Here is a 12914-nt window from a genome sequence, read left to right as displayed (position 1 = left end):
GGTTAGGGTTAAGGGTTGGTTTAGGTTAAGGGTTAGACTTAGGGCTATGGCTCGGTTTTGTTTTAGGGCTAGGGTTGGTTAAAGTTAGATTTAGAGTTAGGGTTAGGGTTAGGCTTAGGGTTAGGGTTTGATTCAGAGTTAAAATTAGATCTAAGTTAGGGCTAGAGCTAATGATAAGGGTAGGGTTAGGGCTTGGTTTAGGGCTAGAATTAGGGTTCCAGTAAGGGATAGTGTTAGAACTAGGGATGGGGCTAGGGTGAGAGTTAGGGTTAGTCATAGGGCTAGGGTTTCGGCTAGGGTTATGAATAGGACAAAATTAGTGCTAAGATTAGGGCTACGGTTAGTTCCTGGGTTAGGCCAAAAGTTAGGTTTAGGGTTAGGATTAAGGCTAGGTTTAGGACTGGGGTTTGTGTTAGGTTTAGGTCTAGGATTAAGGCTATGGCTAATGTCAGGTCTAAGCTTATGGTTGGGGATAGTTTTAGGATTAGTGTTATGGCTAGGTCCAGTGTAAGGGTTAGGTTTAGTGTAAAAGTCATCCTTAGAGCTAGGAGATTTATTAGGGTCAGGGTTAGTGTTAGAGTTTGTTTGAAGTTAGGTTTTAGGGTTATGGCTTGAATTAGCACTAGGGTGTGGGTTAGGGTAATAATAGGGTTTTGTTTAGGGTTAACATTAGGTTTAAGGTAATTGATAGGGTTGGTTTTAGCAATAGGGTTAAAGTGAGGCCTAAGGTTCACATTAGGGTAAGGGTTATTGTTAGTATAATGGATAGGATTAGAGCTAATTTTAGGGCTAGGTTTATGGTTAAGAATAGGTCTTGAATTAGGGTTAGGGTTAAAACAAGGATTAGGCTTAGGTTTATGTTTAGCATAAAATTAGGTTTTGAGCTATGGTTAGGGCTAGGGTGTGGGTTAGCTTTAGGGTTACTTCTAGGGATAAGATTATAGTACTCACTGGGTTTGGGTTAGGATTAGGGCTAGGGACATCATTAGGGATAGGGTTAGTGTTAGAGTAATGTATACGATTAGATGTAGTTTTAGGGCTATGTTTAAAGTTAGATTGAGGTTTAGGCTTAGAGTTAGGGATATGGTTATGTTTAAGTTTATAGTAAGGGTGAGGGTTTGAGCTAGGGTTAGGTCTATGGCAAGTGTGAGGTTAGGTCTAGGGTTAGTTTTCCAGTTAGGTTTAGGTTTAGCATTAAGCCTAGGATTATCAATAAGGTTAGGTTTAGGTTTAGAGTAATGGGTAGGTTTAGAGCTATGTTTAGGGCTAGGGTTAAGGTTAGAATTAGGGCTAGGGTTAGGGTTAGATTGAGGTATAGGTGTAGGTTTATGTTTAGAAAAATGTTTAGGCTTTGAGCTAGGATTAGGACTAAGGCGAGGGTTAGGTTAGGTTAGGGTTAGGGCTAGGGTTAGGGTTAGGGTTATGCTTAAGGCTTGATTTAGGCCTAGGACTAGCTCTAGCTTTTGTGTTAGGTCTAGGCCTAGGGTTAGGGCTATGGGTAATGTAAGAGCTATGGTTATGTTGAATGCTAGCTGTAGGGTTAGGGTTATGGCTAGGTCTAATGTTAGGTTTAGATTTTGGGGTAGGGTCAGATTTTAGAGATAGGTTTACTTTAAAGGCTACGTCAGTCTTTGGGTTAGATTTAGTGTTAGGGTTACAGACAGAAATCACTCTATATTTCGGAGTAGCAGGAGAAGGTGCTGGTTGCCACGCGGCAGAGTGTGCTTTAATGGACAATGTACTGCAATGCATGCCTGAAGTACTTGAAATGCAAATTTGGGAACTTTACCATCTAAATGCTTGGCTGGATTAAACGCCTGATGAGGATGGTTTTTCAGCAAGTTGTAGTAAGCATGACAATCGGTACTTTGGTCTGGAAAACCATATGGTTCATCTCGAAGTATCGTAAGGAAAATTGGTACTAACTTATCTCTGATTCAGTGTCCAAGAGTTCAATTTCAGCTTACCAGCCATGCAACAGAATGGAGTCCCAACCACCTGGGAGAGGATGCAGTGGTATCTTTCGCTGACGTTGGATGGGTAGCCACAGAAGAAGGAGAGTGTTCAACAAGACTAAGGACAGAAGTCAGGTCAAAGCCACCCCTTCAAGATGACCTTCCTTTCTTCGAGAAGCCCCCAAGCAGGCATATTTCCTTACCACGCCTGTCTCAAGAAGCGCCTCCACCAAAGAATGCAGTTCTGGCCAATGAGGAAGCCCTGCAGAAGATCTGTGCACTTGAAAATGAACTTGCTACTCTCAGAGCTCAGATTGCCAAAATCGTGACCCTGCAAGAGCAACAGAATCTCACTGCAGTAGGTGACGTGGTTTCTGCCACATCTGTTACCACAGCCCCACCTCCTCCCTCCATGCCACCACCGCCACCACCACCACCACCATTGCCTCCTCCTCCACCACCTCCACCAGGACTCCACCAAAGTAAATCTGCTATTGATCTGATTAAAGAACGAAGAGAGCAAAAAGCCAATGCTGGAAAGACTTTGGCTAAAAACAATCCAAAGAAATCTGACATGCCAAATATGCTAGAGATCCTTAAAGTGGACTTTTCCCCGAAGACCTTAAAAGAGCGTACTACAGGGATACTGCTACATCGATGTTCATAGCAGCACAATTCACAATTGCTAGACTGTGGAACCAACCCAGATGCCCTTCAATAGATGAATGGATAAAAAAAATGTGGCATTTATACACCATGGAGTATTACGCAGCACTAAAAAATGACAAAATCATAGAATTTGCAGGGAAATGGATGGCACTAGAGCAGATTATGCTTAGTGAAGCTAGCCAATCCCTAAAAAACAAATACCAAATGTCTTCTTTGATATAATGAGAGCAACTAAGAACAGAGCAGGGAGGAAGAGCAGGAAGAAAAGATTAACATTAAACAGATAGATGAGGTGGGATGGAAAGGGAGAGAAAAGGGAAATTGCATGGTAATGGAGGGAGACCCTCATTGTTATACAAAATTACATATAAGAGGTTGTGAGGGGAATGGGAAAATAAACAAGGAGAGATACGAATTACAGTGGATGGGGTAGAGAGAGAAGATGGGAGGGGAGGGAGGGGGGATGGTAGAGGATAGGAAAGGTAGCAGAATGCAACAGTCACTAGTATGGCAATATGTAAAAACGTGGGTGTGTAACTGATGTGATTCTGCAATCTGTATTTGGAGTAAAATTGGGAGTTCATAACCAACTTGAATCTAATGTATGAAATATGATATGTCAAGAGCTTTATAATGTTTTTAACAACCAATAAAAAAAAAATTAAAAAAAAAAAGATATGAATAGTGTAAAACTTCGGTCAGTTAAGAGGTCAGAGCAAGATGTAAAGCCCAAGCCAGTAGATGCTACTGATCCTGCTGCCCTCATAGCAGAAGCTCTGAAAAAGAAATTTGCTTATCGATATCGAAGCAATAGCCAAGGAGAAATTGAAAAAGGTGTTCCAAAGTCTGAATCAGAGGCCACCTCAGAGAAAGCATTGTTTGGGCCACATATGTTGAAGTCTACAGGAAAAATGAAGGCTTTAATTGAAAATGTTTCAAACTCCTAATGGACAATGAGCTGAAAAAAACTCCTGGTTCAGCTGGTTTGGGAGGGCTGAATCTGGCTAGTAGAAATCCAACACTATTTAGTAAATACCTGGCTTTAGTATTCAGTGGTGTACTTTTTAACCTAGAGGATTAAGCAATAATGGAAGCACCATAACTTTTTTTGCTTTTATGAGATGGTCAGTTCTGGAGCCTCCTATAACATACTGAATTCTGACATGGTTTTCACATTTAGCCAGGATGTTGAAGCCTCCGATCTTGAAAACATTTGAAAGATTTCAGAACATAGAAATGACATTTGTGGATTTTACTGTGCATTTTAAAATTCTTAACACTAATTTATCTGTACAAATGTTTTATATACTTATATTTGGATATAAAACAGTTTAAAAATTATCAGTAATGACAATGAGGGTATTATTATCTTCATTTTTTTTCAGTGAGCATTTATTATTCAGTATGGGTCAGCTGGTATAATGTAAGTTGTTGGAATAAAATATTTGAGATTAGAATCTTCTTGCCTCTAATAGAACTTTTATCTTAGATTCTCTCTCACATTTTTGGAGTGGAGCTTTGAATAGGAACCAGTTGATGTTCACTGCTGCAATTCCATATGCTTTCCATTAGAGGGAAGTTGAGAACCAGGACAGCTGCTTGTACCTCATTGCATCCAATGCTGAGGAAACAAATGTACTTTTCAAGTGGTGACAGATTGAATTATTGAATTAAATCACTTAAATATAAACCAGATATGCCATCTTTCTTTATTTTCAGTTTAATAAATGGCATCATAAAAATGACTCATTGCTAAGTTGATAATACTTCTGAAAATGTCAGCATAATGGAGTTTAAAATTTTTTAATATTGGTCAAAATATTTATAATGAAACATTTATTAAGTAGGACTATGACTTTCCTATATATTATTTATCATTGTTCAGAATGCTGTTCTGATGAATTAATATTATGCAATGTAATCCTTAGGAGTTATTAGAAAGTGGAGAACTGCCTTTCTCATCCAGGACTTATAAGGACTTGCTATAAGTGGTCATTTGTAAGTGCTCAATAAACTTTCATGATTTTCTATTTGTGATAAATTCAGCTAATAGTTAATGCCAGAATTTCTTACCATGAGTAAATATTTGAATTTTTAAAAATTTAAATCTAGTGAAGAAAAGTTGTACTTCCTGGGAGGATTAGGAGATAAGTAGAAATACACTTTAAGTTATTAAAAATGTTTGTTGTTCTCCTAAATATTAACAAAAATTATTTGAGATAATTTACATAGTTTGGTTATTTGGTTTAGGTTTAAACTGTGGCATGCTGTTGATAGATATTGTTTCTAATTGTTTGATATGGTTTAAAAATTCTGCCTCTTAAGAAATTCAGAAAATCCACTTGACACATATTTTGGGCTCCTAAGAAATTTATATTTGCATCAGTATTGAATTTTGGCTAGTGCTCCAATGTAAGGAAGTTACTATTTTAAAATAAAGCAAACTATTATTTCCCTTGTAAAAAAAAAAAAAAAGAAAAAAAAAGAAATCACTCTATATTTATGTCTAGGGTTAGGGTTAGTGTTTGAGTTATGTTAAGGATTATTGTTAGGGCTAGGGCTAGGTTTATGCTTAGGTATAGGGCTAGAGTTTAGGCTAGATTTAGGATTTGGTTTAGGTGTAGGGCTAGTGTTAGGGTTTGGACTAGGGTTAGGGTCAGTTTTAGACCTAGGGTTAGTGTTAGGGTCAGAATAAGGTTCAGGGTTATCATTAGGGTTTGGAATAGGGTTAGAGCTAGAATGAGGGCTAGGGTTAGGGCTATTAATAGGGTTAGGGTTTTGGTTAGCCTGAGAATTAGAGATAGGTCTAGGGTTACCATTAGATTTAGGATTTTTCTTAGGTTAAGGGATAGCCTTAGAGTTAGGGTTAATGGTAGAGTTAGTGTTAGAGTTAGGGTTAAATATAGGTTTAGAGCTCGGATTAGGGCTAGTTTTTGTGTTAGGGTTAGAGCTAGATTTGGGCATTGGCTAATGTAATTGCCAGGGTTACAATTAGAATTAGTTTTAGGGTTAGGGTTATGGGTAGGTCTAGTGTTAGCTTTAAGTTTAAGGTTAGGGTAATATTTAGATCTAAAGTTATTGTTAGGATAAGAGTCAGCATCAGGGTTAGATTTACGGTTAGGTTTAGGACTCAAATAAGGGCTAGGGTTACTGTTAGTGTTCAGTTTAAGGTGAGGGCTGTGTTTAGAGCTAGGGTGACTGTTAGGATATTAGTCAGGGTCAGGGTTAGCTTTAAGGTTAGGGTTATGACTTGAATTAGGGCTAGGGTTGCTGTTAGTGTTTTGTTTAAGTTTACTGTGGTCTTTAGAGCTAGGGTCAGTGTTAAGATATGAGTCAGAGTCAGGGTAAGATTTAAGATTATGGTTAGGACTCGAATTAGGGCTAGGGTTATGTCTAGGTGTAGTGTCAGGGTTTGGTTTAAGTTAAGGTTTAGGGTTAGGGCTGTTGCTCAGTTTGTTTTAGTCCTAGGTTTCGGGTTTGGGGTAGTTATAAGATTAGAATTAGGGTTAGGGTTTAGTTTAGTGTTAGGCTTAGGCTTTGGGTTAGGGTTAGATTTGGATTTAGCATTAAATCTAGGATTAGGGCTAGATCTAACTAAAGGGCAAGGATTAGGTCTAGGGTTATGGTTACAGTAACAGATAGGGTTAGAACTAGGGCTAAGGCTAGGGTGAGAGTTAGAGTTAGTCTTAGGGCTAGGGTTTTGGTTAGTTTTATGGATAGGGCTAAGTTAGCGCTAGGATTAGGGCTAGGGTTAGTGTTCAGCTTAGGCCTAGTGTTAGGGCTAGGGTTATAGTTAATTTTAGGGTAAGGTATGGTGTTATAGCTAGGTTTAGAGGTAGGGTGAGGGTTAGAAATAGGGTTAGGGCTTGGGTTAGGGTTAGGGTTATGATTAAGGCTAGGTTAAGGGCTAGGATGGGGGCTAGGGTTTGTTGTAGTGTTAGGGCTAGAATTAGGGCTAGGGATAATATCAGGTCTAGTGTTACAGTTTGGGGTATATTTAGGGTTAGATTTGTGTCTATGCCTAGTGTAAGTGTTAGGCTTCAGGTAAGGGTTAGGTTTAGAGCTAGGTTTAGTTTTAGGGTCAGGATCAGTGTTAGGATTTGTTTTAGTTTAAGGTTTGGGGATAGGGCTCAAATGAGCATTAGGGTTAGTGTTAGGGTTATGGTAATTGATTTGGTTAGGTTTAGATTTCAGGGTAGGTTTAGGGCTTGGAGAGTTTTAGGGTTAGCAAAAGGATGAGGATTATGCCTAGGGTTAACATTAGGATTAGGGTTATCATAAGAATAATACATAGGGTTAGATCTATGGTTAGGGCTAGGGTTAGGTTAGGATTAGTGTTATTTAGGTTAGGTTTTGGGTTAGGACTATTAAACCTAGCTTAGGGTTAGGGTTAGGTTATATTTGGGTAAAGTTTAGGTTTTGAGCTAGGGTTGGGTCTAGGACGATGGTTAGGTTTAGTGTTATGGTCAGAATTAGGTTTAGGGTTAGGGCTAGGGTTTTCATTAGGGTTAGGATTAGGTTTAGGGTAATAGGTTGGGTTAGATGTAATGTTAGCTTTATGGTTAAGGTTAGGTTTAGGTTTAAGTTTAGTTTTAGGGCTAGGTTTAATCTTGGTTTTAGGGTAAGTGTTAGGGTTTGGGTTAGGGTTAAGGCTATGGCAAGGTTTAGGTTTAGGGTTAGGTCTAGGGTTAGGTTTATGGTTAAGGTTAGGGTTACGGTTAGGGTTATGGATAGGCTTATCATTAGGGTTAGGGTTAGAGTTAAGGTAATGGCTAAAATTAGAGCTAGAGTTAGGTCTAGGTTTAAGATTAGGTTTAGGGCCACGGTTAGGGTTACGATTAGCGATAGTGCTAGGGTTATGTTTAGGCTAAGGGTTAGGCTTTGAGCTAGGGTTAGGACTAAGGTGAGGGTTAGGGTTAGGGTTAGGACTAGGGTTAGGGTTATGGTGAGGGTTGTTCTTAGTGTAGGATTAGGCCTCGATTAGGGTTAAGGTTATTTAAGTTTTGTGTTAGGTTTAGACCTAGGGTTAGTGATATGTGTAATGTAATTCTAGGGTTCTGATTAGAGCTAGTTTTAGGGTTAGGGTTATGGCTAGGTCTAGTGTTAGGTTTAGGTTTTGAGTTAAGGTCAGTTTTAGAGCTAGGTTTAATGTTAGTTTCAGGGCCAGTGTTCAGGTTAAAGTTAGGGTTTGAGTGAAATCCAGAATAGAACTAGGGTTAGGTCTAGTGGTAGGGTCAGTGTTTGGTTTAGGTTAAGGGTTATTGTTAGGGCTAGCATTAAGTTTTTGTTTGGGTCAAGGGCTAGAGTAATAGCTAGATTAAGATTAGGTTTAGGTATGGGGCTAGTGTTAGGTTTAGGTTTAGGTATAAGTTTACTGGTAGGGCTAGTTTCAGGTTTCGGTTTCTGTTTAGGGTCAGGTTTAGACCTATAATTAGTGTTAGAGTCAGAATAAGGGTGAAGGTTAGGGTGAGGTTTTGAGTTAGGATTAGATCTAGAAGGAGGGCTGGTGTTAGGACTAGTGATAGGGTTATTGTTTGGGTTTGGCTAAGGATTAGCATTAGGACTAAAGTTAGCATTATGAATAGGGTTTGGCTTAGGGTAAAATTAGAGCTAGGGTTAGAGCTAGGATTAGAGTTAGGTTTAGGGCTAGTTATAGGGTTGGGGTTAAGTCTAGTGTTAGGGCTCATATTAAGGCTATTTTTGTGTTAGAGTTAGAGCTAGGGTTTGTCTAAGGCCAATGTAAGAACTAGGGTTATGATTAGGGTTAGTTTTAGGGTTAGGGTTTCGGCTAGGTCTAGTGTTATCATTAGTTTTAGCGTTACGGTGATATTTAGAGCTAGGATTTGTGTTTGGATATGAGTCAGAGTGAGGGTTAGTTTTAGGCCTAGGACTCGAATTAGAGCTCAGGTTATGGCTAGTTATGGGTTAGGGTTTGCTTTAGGTTAAGATTTAGGGTTAGAACAATGGCTCGGTTTTATTTTAGGGCTAGAGCTTGGATTAGGGATAGTTTTAGGATTAGCAATAGTGTTAGAGCTAGTTGTAGAGTGAGGTTTATGCTTAAGATTAGGGTTAGATTTAGAGTTATGGTTAGATCAAGGGTTAGGGCTATGGCTAGCGTTAGGGCTCAGGTTAGGGCTATTGTGAGGGTTACGGTAATGAATAGGGTTATAAATAGAAATAGGGCTAGGGTGTGAGTTAGAGTTAGTCTTAGGGCTAGGGTTATGGATAGGGTTAAGGTTAGGGTTCAAATAATGTTAGAATTAGTGCTATGATTAGTGTTAGGTTTAGGCCTATGGTTAGGGCTAGGGTTAGGGTTAGTTTTAGGGGAAGGAATGGGCTTATATAGCTAGGTTCAGTTCTAGGGCGAGGGTTATATTTAGGGATAGGGCTAGGGTGAGGTTTTGGGTTAGGATTAAGTCTAGGTTTAAGGCGAGGATGAGGGCTAGGGTTTGCGTTAGGTTTAGGGCTAGGATTAGGGATAGGGATAATGTCAGGTCTAGGGTTATAGTTAGGGATAGTGTTAGGGATAGGTTTATGGCTAGGTCTAGTGTAAGGTTTAGGTTTAGTGTAGGGCTCAGGGATAGAGCTAGGTTATTATTAGGGTCAGAGTATGGGTTAAGGTTTGGTTTGGGTTAAGGTATAAGTTTAGGGCTCAAATTAGCATTAAGGTTAGTTTTGGGGTTAGAGTAATGGATAGAGTTAGGTTTACATTTCAGGTTAGGTTTAGAGTAATATATATGGTTAGTGTTAGGGATAGGGTTAGGGTTAGGCTGAGGGTTAGCATTTGGTTTAAGCTAACCAAATGAATAGGTTTAGTGCTAGTGTTAGGGTTTAGGTAAAAGTTAGGATTAGGGCTAAGATTTGGGTTACTCCTAGGGTTAATGTTAGGGTTCAGTTTAGGGTAAGTGTTAGGGATTGAGCTAGGTTTATGGCTAGGACAAGGGATGGGGTTAGAATCAGGGCTACGGTTAGGGTTAGGGTTAGGGTTAGGGTTAGGGCTAGGGTTAGGGTTATGTTTAACGTAATGGATAAAGTTAGAGCTAGGATTTGGGCTATAGTTACACTTAGGATTAGGGATAGGGATAGGGTTAGGTTTTGATCTAGGGTTATGTTTAGAGTAAGGGTTAGAGTTTGAGCTAGGTTTAGGGCTAGGGCAAGCATTAGGTTTAGTGTTTGTGCTAGGGTTAGGGTTAAGGTTATGCTTAGGTCTAAGTTTAGGGTTTGTATTAGGGCTAGGTTTTGTGTGAGGTTTATGGCTAATGTTAGGGTATGGGTAATGTAAGAGCTAGGTTTATGGTTATGGCTAGTTTTGGGGTTAGGGTTATAGATATGTCTAGTGTTAGGTTTAAGTTTTGGGATAGGATAAGGTTTAGAGTTAGGGTTTGTGTTAGGGTAAGCATTAGTGTTCTGGTTAGCATTGGGTTTATTGTTAGGGCTACAATTAGAAATAGGGTTAGGTCTAGAGCTAGAGTTAGTCTTTGCATTAGTGTAATGGTTATCTTAGGCTAGGGCTAGGTTTTTGTTTAGGACTAGGGCTAGAGTTACGGTTATATTTAGGATTAAGTTTGGGTCTAGTGCTAGTGTTATGGTTAGGTTTAGGTATATGTTTACTGGTAGGGCTAGTGTTGGGATTTGGTTTAGTGTTAAGTTCATGCCTTGACCTAGGGTTAGTGATAGGGCCAGAATAAAGGTAAGGGTTAGGATTAGGCTTCGGGTTAGGTTAGAGATAGAATTAGGGCTAGGATTAGGACCAGTAATATAGTTAGTGTTTGGGGTAAGCTAAGGATTAGGGTTAAAACTAGGGTAGCATTAGGGTGAGTGTTTGGCTTAGGGTAAGGTATAGGTTTAGAGCTAGGGTTTGGGTTAGTGTTAGTGTTAGGGTTAGGGTTAGGGTCAAAGCTAGGGTTGAGGCTCAGATTAGTGCTAGGTTTAGTGTTAGGGTTAGGGCTATGGCTAATGTAAGAATTATCTTTATTGTTAGGGAAAGTTTAAGGGATAGGATTAGGGCTAGGTCTAGTGTTTGGGTTAGGGTTATGGTTAGAGTGATGTTCAGAGTAGGGTTAGTTTTAGGGTCAGAGTCAGGGTCAGTATTAGTTGTAGGGATAGCTTTAGGACTAGGTGTAACGTTAAGATTTGTTTTAGGTTAAGGGTTAATATTAGGGCTATAGGTCAGTTTTGTTTGTCGTCTATGTCTAGGTTTAGGGCTAGTTTTCAAATTAGAATTATAGTTAGGGCTAGTGTTAGGGTGAGGTTTAGGTTTAGAATTAGTGTTAGAATTAGAGTTAGGGTTAATTCTAGGTTTAGGAATTTGGCTTGTGTTAGGACTAAGTTTAGGGCTAGTGTTAGGGTTAGGTAATAGATAAATGTGGTACTAGAAATAGGTCTAAGGAGTTAGGTTTAGTCTTAGGGCTAGGGTTAGAGTTAGGGTTACAGTTAGCAATAAATTAGGGCTAGGATTTGAGTTATGGTTAGTGTTAGGATTAGGCCTAGGGTTAGGACTAGGGTTAGTGTTAGTGGTAGTGTTAGCTTTAGGGTTAGGGATAGGGGAAAGGATGTGGTTATACCTAGGTTCACAACTAGGGCGAGGGTTGAAATTAGGGTTTGGGCTAGGGTTAGGGTTCATGTTAGGATTAAGGCTAGGTTTACGATTAAAATGAGGGCTTGGGTTTGTTTTAGTTTTAAGGAAAGAATAAGGTAGAGTGCTAATGTCAGGTCTAGGGTTACAGTTAGGGATACTGTTAGAGATAGTTTTATGTCTAGTTCTAGTTGAAGGGTTATATTAGCGTAAGGGTCAGTTTAGAGCTAGGTGTGTTATTAGAGTCAGGGTCTTGCTAAGAGTTTGGGTTAGCTTTTGGTTTATCTTTAGGGCTTGAATTAGCATTAGGGTTAGGTTTAGAGTTAGGGTTAGAGTAATTGATAGGGTTAGGTTTAGTGTTCATTTTAGGTTTAGGTAAGGATAAGGTTAATATTAGCAAAAGGTTTGGGGTTAGGCCTAAATGGATAGGGTTAGATTTAGGTTCAGGACTAGGGTTACTGTTTGGTTTAGTGTAAATGTTAGGGTTCGTGCTAGGATTAGGACTATGGCAAATGTTAGGTTTACGGTTAGGTCTAGGCTTAGGTTTAAAGTTAGGGTTAGTGTAGGTTTAGGGTTAGGACTAGGGTAAAGTTTACAGTTATGGTTAGAGTAGGTTTAGGGTTAGGGCTAGTGTTATCATGATGTTTATAATTAGGGTTAGGGTAACGGGTGGGGTTAGAGCTATCTTTAGAGCTATGTTTGGTTTAGGCTTATGTTTAGGGTAATGGATAGGTTTAGGTCTAGGTTTATGGTTAGGATTAGGGCTAGGGTTAGTTTTAGGTCTAGAGTTAGTGTTAGGGTTAGGTTTAGGGTAAGTGTTAGGGTTTGAGCTATGGTTAGGGCTAGGTTGATGGTTAGGGTTAGTGTCAGGTCTAGGTTTAGGATTAGGGTTAATTTTAAGTCTAGGGTTATCATTAGGGTTAGGATTATGTTTAGGGTAATGGATAGGGTTAGAGGTAGAGTTAGGGCTAGGATTATGGTTAGGATTAAGTCTAGGATTAGGTTTATTGTTAGCGCCAGATTTAGTGTTAGGGTTAGGTTTAAGATAATGGTTAGGGCTAAGGTTAGGGTTAGGGTTAAAACGAGGTGTTGGGCTCAGTATAGGGATAGATTTTGCATTAGGTTAAGGCTATGACTAATGTAAGAACTAGAGTTATGATTAGGGCTACTTTTAGGGTTACTGTTAGGGCTAGTTCTAGTTTTAGGTTTACGTATACTTTTAGGGCGATGTTAGAGCTAGGGTTCGTTTAAGGTCAGAGTCAGGCTCAAGGTTAGTTTTAGGGTTAGGTTAGGACTGGAATTAGGGCTAAGGTTAGGGCTAGGTGTAGGATTAGGTTTTGGTTTAGATTAAGTGTTAGGGTTAGGGCTATGGCTCGGTTTTGTTTTAAGGCTTGAACTAGATTAGGGCTAGTTTTAGGATTAGTGTTAGTGTTAGGGCTAGTGTTAGTGTGAGGTTTAAACTTAGGGTTAGGGTTGGACTTAGAGTTATGGTTAGTTCTAGGTTTAGTGCTAGGGCTAGTGTTAGGACTAAGGTTAGGGCAAGTGTTAGGGTTATGGTAAGGGATAGGGTTAGATCTAGGAATAGGGCTAGGGCAAGAGTTAGAGTTAGTCTCACTGGTAATGGTAGGAATAGTGCTAAATTAGGGCTAGGATCAGGTCTTGGATTAGTGTAAGGGTTATGTCTAGAGTTAGAGTTAGGGTTATATTTGGGGGAA

General features: G+C 39.4%; 1 pseudogene; it reads left to right on the top strand.

The window, feature by feature from the left end:
* Nucleotides 1-1796: 1796 nt before the first annotated feature.
* On the top strand, nucleotides 1797-3895 carry LOC139703593 (mitochondrial fission regulator 1-like; annotated as a pseudogene).
* The last annotated feature ends 9019 nt before the right edge of the window (nucleotides 3896-12914 follow it).

Source organism: Marmota flaviventris, assembly GCF_047511675.1.
Source record: "Marmota flaviventris isolate mMarFla1 chromosome 3 unlocalized genomic scaffold, mMarFla1.hap1 SUPER_3_unloc_3, whole genome shotgun sequence".
NCBI classification, from domain to species: domain Eukaryota; kingdom Metazoa; phylum Chordata; class Mammalia; order Rodentia; family Sciuridae; genus Marmota; species Marmota flaviventris.
The sequence above is the reverse complement of the archived record's forward strand: the minus strand, read 5'-3'. Positions and strand labels throughout refer to the sequence as shown.